The 6,000-nt window shown below is 35.8% G+C and overlaps 1 non-coding gene across 1 annotated transcript; it reads left to right on the plus strand.

The window, feature by feature from the left end:
• Positions 1–5,610: 5,610 nt before the first annotated feature.
• On the plus strand, positions 5,611–5,715 carry LOC150041645 (U6 spliceosomal RNA). The gene has a single exon (XR_016533990.1). It is a non-coding gene; the product is annotated as a U6 spliceosomal RNA (small nuclear RNA).
• Positions 5,716–6,000: the final 285 nt, after the last annotated feature.

Here is a 6,000-nt window from a genome sequence, read left to right on the forward strand (position 1 = left end):
GTGAGTTGGAATCTTCGAGTTGTTTTGATTTGCATTTCTTTGTGACCAGAAATGTAGAGCATTTCTTCATGTATCTATAGACCATTTTTATTTCTTCTTCAGAGAAGACTCTGGCCCACCTTTTAATGGGATGGTTGTTACTTTGGAGATTAGTTTTGGAGTGATTCAATTTTTTGAGCTGTTGATATATTTTAGATGAAGCCTTTGTCTGTTGTATGGTTAGTGAAGTTCTCCCATTCTGTAGGCTTCCTATTTTATTTATTAGCTATGTCCTTTGTCCTACAGAAGCTGGATCCAAATAGGGAAAGAGGAAGTGAAACTCTCCCCTTTTGCAGATGACATGATTCTGCATTTAAAGAACCCTATAGACTCCACTCCCTAACTCCTTGAGCTGATTCAAAACGTTAGAAATTTAGCAGGATATAAAATTAACCTTCAAAAATCAACTGCCTTCCTCTACGCCAACAGAGAGAGGACAGAGGCAACAATCAGGAATGCAACTCCTTTTGCAGTAGCCCCAAAGAAAATTAAGTACCCAGGAATTATCTTAACTAAGAATGTAAAGGACCTTTGTGATGAAAACTTTAAAACTCTGAAAAAGGAATTTAAAGCAGTACTGAGGAAATGGAAAAACCTCCCATGCTCCTGGATTGGAAGAATCAACATTGAGAACATGACAATCTTGCCAAGGATTATCTACAAATTCAACGCAGTACCCATCAATATCCCAATGTTATTCTTTAAAGAACTGGAAGAGGCAATCCAAATTTCATATGGAATAATAAAAGACCGTGTATAGCAAAAACTCTTCTTAGCAGAAAGAACAGCGCAGGACGAATTTCAATACCAAACTTTAGACTCTATTGCAGAGCTATAATTATCAAAACAGCTTGGTACTGGCACAAGAACAGTCCTGAAGACCAATGAAATAGAACTGAGGACCCAGATATTAATCCACAGACCTATGGCCACCTAATCTTTGACATGGGACTCAAAAAAATAGAATGGAAGAAAGACAGCCTCTTCAACAAGTAGTGCTTGCAGAGCTGGTTAAGCACCTGCAGAAAACTAAAGTTGGATCCTTCTCTGTCACCCTTCACTAGAATTAACTCGAAATGGATCAAAGACCTCAAGGTAAAAGCTGACATACTGAAAACTTTACAAGAAGGATTAGGAGACACACTAGGCCTCCTTGGCACAGGTAGAAACTTTCTCAATAAGGACAAAGAAACACCACAAATCAGAGAAAGGCTGGATAAGTGGGACTGCATTAAACTGTTTCTGTCTTTATTTTTAGTTCCTGGATAATTGAAAAGCTCAGCTATTTGAAATTTTGTTGTATTAATTTTTGTTTTTTATTAAAGAATTTGTTAACATTGATTTTTACATCATATTTCAAATGACATGTTTAACAAACAAGTAGTCAAGAAGGGAATCTCTATATACAGACACTGGCACTTAGTTTTTAGAACATAATGAAAATTAGGCAAAAGGTTTGTATATCATAGACACACATTAATGTATGTAATAAAATATTATGTCTATAGAGTCATAGGTTTTTATGTCTGCATAGTTGTGTTTATATTTCCAATACCATGTCCATTGCATTGGGTTTGCAAATATAGAGTCCTTGCTCTTGTACTCTTTAGATTAAATAGCCACATATTAAGGATACCATGCGCCTTTTGTTCCTTATGTCTTGACTTGTCTCACTCAAAATGATTCGCTCTAGATTCATCCACTTCCCTGCAAATGCCATTATTTCACCATGTCTGTTGGCAATGTAGAATTCCATTGTATATATATACCACATTTTCTGTGTCCATTCACCTGCAGTAGGGCATCCGGATTGTTTCCATCATCTGGCTATTGTGAATAGTGCAGAGATAAACATAGCTGAGCAGGTGTCTTTTTCATATCTTGGGTTGTGATTTTCAGGGTAGATGCCCAGAAGTGGTATGGCCGGATCATAGGGAAGGTCTGTTTTCAGTTCTTTAAGGAACCTCAACACTGCTTTCTACAGTGGCTGAACTAGTTTACAATCCCACCAGCAGTGTAGTAGGGTTTCTTTTTCTGTACAACCCCGCCAGCATCTGTCATTGTCTGAGTTCAAAATCTTGGCCATTCTTGTTGGGGTATGGTGGTGTCAGGATTGTTTTTATTTGTATTTGCTTTATGACCATAGATGATGAACATTTTCTCATATGCTTTTCTGCCATTTTAATTTCTTCTTTTGATAATTCTCTCTTTAGTTCCCTTGCCCATTTAGTGAATGGTTTGTTGGGTTTGGGGGGATTAGTTTCTTGAGTTCCCTGTAGATACTGGATGTTAAGCATTTGTCAGACATATTATTGGTAAATATCTTTTCCCAGTTGGTTGGCTGTCTCTCTACTTTTGTGGCTATGCTTTTATCTGTGTTGAAACTTTTTATTTTTAGGTATTCCCATTTATCGAGTCTCTAACCAATCTGTGTGACGCTGGGATTCTGTTCAGGAATCTTTTGCCTGTGCCTATGAGTTCCAGTGTCTCTCCTACTATATCATGTAGTAGTTTCATGGTTGCAGTCTGACATTGAGGTCTTTGAGTTAATGTTTTGCATGGCGAAAGGCTAGGGTCAGTTTTTAGTTTTCTGCGTTCATGTTTTTTTAATGCTAGTGGGGGTCCTCAGTAATTTGAATTATGATATACTACACAGAACTTTACATATATTAATTCATCTAATTTTCAACTATTTGAGTATAGTGAAGGTTCAGGTGAACTAAGTACCACTGAAAATTTCATATGATGTAAATAGGAAGCAGTGTTTAAGAATCTACTATCAAATTCAAGGCAATGATTTGAATAATGTATCAGCAAAAGACATCCAATAATTACCTTAGATACTTTTTCATTTTTACCTTCTGTCCTCAGTGATATGCTTTTGCCTTACCTAAAGAATATATGTGTGGATATATACACTTACACATATTTGTATAAAGTATATACATATTTATGCACACAGAGACCATAGGACATTAGTTTCCAAGTCCTCTAGTTATTTTTTTCATTTAATTTAATCAACGCAAGTTGTAGAGAACCCTTGTGTTGTAATATTGGGCTTGAACTCTGGGTGTAGATGACATCCCTGAGCTCTTCAGTTCACAGTACAAATTCTGATTTTTCTGGTGGTTAATTGGAAATAAAGGGTCTCATGGACTGCCGTGCCTGTGTTGGCTTTGAACCACAATGCCCTGATCTCAGCCTCCTGAGTAGCTAGGATTATAGCCATTAGCCACTGGTGCCCTGCTAAAGTAGTTATTATTTATTTATATTTATTTATTTATTGTTTTTGCCAGTCCCGGTGCTTGAACTCAGGGCCTGAGTGCTATCCTTGGGCATTCTCAAGTCTAGAGCTCTGCCACGGGAGCCAAGAAACCGCTTCCAGATTTTTCTCTGTATATGGTTCTGAGGAATAGAATCCAGGGTTTCTTGGATGCTAGTTGAATACTTCATCACTAGGCCATGCTCCCAGGCCTTTTCACCACATATTCTTATACTCTGGAAATAATAATGACTATTTCCTTCTCATGAAAATAAATATTATGGCTATATTACCAAGATCATTTAAATGCAACAATTAAATATGTGTTTTTATGATTTTGTGCATGTTTACATAGTTTTCTTTTAGATCTAGTAGTCACTTAGGACTACAGAAACCCTGGCTCTGTCTTCGTTCTGTGTGTGTGTGTGTGTGTGTGTGTGTGTGTGTATGTGTGTGTGTAGAGCATTTTGTTTACAATGCTCCTACTCTACCATGTGAGGTAATCCCCCCAGCCATTTCTTTGCTATATATCTTTTTATTTTTCAAGTAGTTTCTGCCTGAGGATGGACTCAACTGGTGACCTTCCTAAATACACTTTCTCAGTGACTATGGTTTCAGGCATGAGCCACCATTCCCAGTCTTTAATATACCCTTAATAAAAGTGAATATGTTTTAATATTACAAGTTCAAATCCAGGTAGTAAAAAATAATCAGAAAGGGGCTGGGTATGTGGCTTTGTTGTAGAGTGCTTGCTTAACATTCATGCAGCCCTGGGTTTGATACCTCGGTACCACATGCATAGAAAAAGCCAGAAGTGGTACTGTGGTTCAAGTGGCAGAGCACTAACCTTGAGATAAAGTGCTCAATGACAGCGCCAAGGCCCTGAGTTCAAGCCTAAGGTCTGACAAAAAAATCAGGCAAATAAATTCAACATGTAATGAAGGGTGGGCCTTGTTATTTATTAATACTTGCAAAACAACCTGTAAGACACAAGTCTCTGGTGATTGACAGAGATACTGTGGTTACCCCAAGGTTTGACATGAAACAAATTTATATCTGTAAACAAGAAGGGGAAGATGTTTCCAGTATAATCACTCAATTTTTAGAAAGACAAAGAACAACCCTGATTCACATCCTTCCTGGGCATTTTTGAGTATTTTGAGAAAGGATTCATGGCAACAATAAATTACTTAAAATGTATCAAATTTAGTCCCAGGTTTTCTCCATAGTTAAAACTCCTAGAACAGGCATCTTTTCAATATTCCATATATCTGGGATTGGCAGAACTCTAGCGCTTCACACCTGTCATTGTTGGTTCCATTGTGTTTTTTCCCCTGTTAAATATATTCTGTGCCCAAATAATTGGTTGAAGACAGGAAATATTCAGACAAACTCATTATCTTATGTTAGATTGACTGTCAGATTAGCTGGCCATTTTACAAAAATTATCCGTTGGTTATTTGCTTTTTACTGTTTCCCACCCTTAATTATCAGGGTAGAGAAAATCTCACTGAAGATGTTTGGGTAGCACAGCTACAATGCCAGTTAGCTATTAGGGCAACTGTCATTAAGACTGTCAAGGTCATGAAGAATTGCTTATATTTTACAATGGTATATAAACAGAATTGGTGTCAAATAACTTTTCACTCATAATATTCCAACATCATATTATTACATCTGTGCCTTATTTATAGAGCAGTGGATAAATGCTGAATAGCTTTACAGAATCTAAAATAAATTTGAATTTATTCAAATTCTAAAATATCTTGGAATAGAATTTAGACTCTGGATAGATATATGAAGCATGGCTTAAAAGTAAGAAAATTGATTTTATAATGTGAAGATGAACTCATCCATCCAATAAGTGACATTTTCTTCTAAGTATAGGAGAGCACAAACTTATTTCAGTGAGAAAAAGTATTACAAAAAGAATTTGCTGTATTGTACTGTTGGGCTTATTGCAGTGGGAAGTTGTGTGTCATTCATTTATCATTTATATATACATTCTAGTATATATATTTTAAATTTCTTGTATCATTTGCAAACAAATGGTATTTTTAATTTTAAAGAGCAGAAAGTCATTTAAAATTACTTTAATAAATATAAACATGACAATATTTTGGTCTAAAATAAGGCTTAATCATTGGTGATAATTTAAATTAATTTCAGTAGACTTCTCATAAATTCCAGGTGATAAATTCCAAACTTCTGCCAAGCAGTGGCAAAAGGTTAGTTGTGTGTTACTTTGAAGTCACACATACATTGGATGTATAAACCATAGTACAGATTACAATTCAATATTTGAATTTGTGCTTCCTTCGGCAGCACATATACTAAAATTGAGATGATACCAAGAATTAGCATGGCCCCTGTGCAAGGATGACATGCAAATTTGTGAAGTGTTCCATTGTTTTATCTCATGTTGTTACTGTATCTGACTTTGGTACCTGATACATTGAATATATGTTTGTTTATTTGAAAAGGGGAAGGGAAGGGAAAAACAAGATGAGTGAGAGGGTTGGGGGGAGGGAAAGTGGGAAAAAAACAGGGGAAGAAAGGGTAACAATCTTCAAGAAGTAAAGTACCCATTACCTGATGAATGTAACCCCAATAATGAAATAAATTAAAAAACAAAGTAAGAAAAAATTACTTAAGTAAAATAAATCAACCATTAAAAGATAATACTGAATTATTTCACT

Source organism: Megascapheus bottae, chromosome X (assembly GCF_031878675.1).
Source record: "Megascapheus bottae isolate mThoBot1 chromosome X, mThoBot2.hap1, whole genome shotgun sequence".
In the NCBI taxonomy this organism is placed as follows: Eukaryota; Metazoa; Chordata; class Mammalia; order Rodentia; family Geomyidae; genus Megascapheus; species Megascapheus bottae.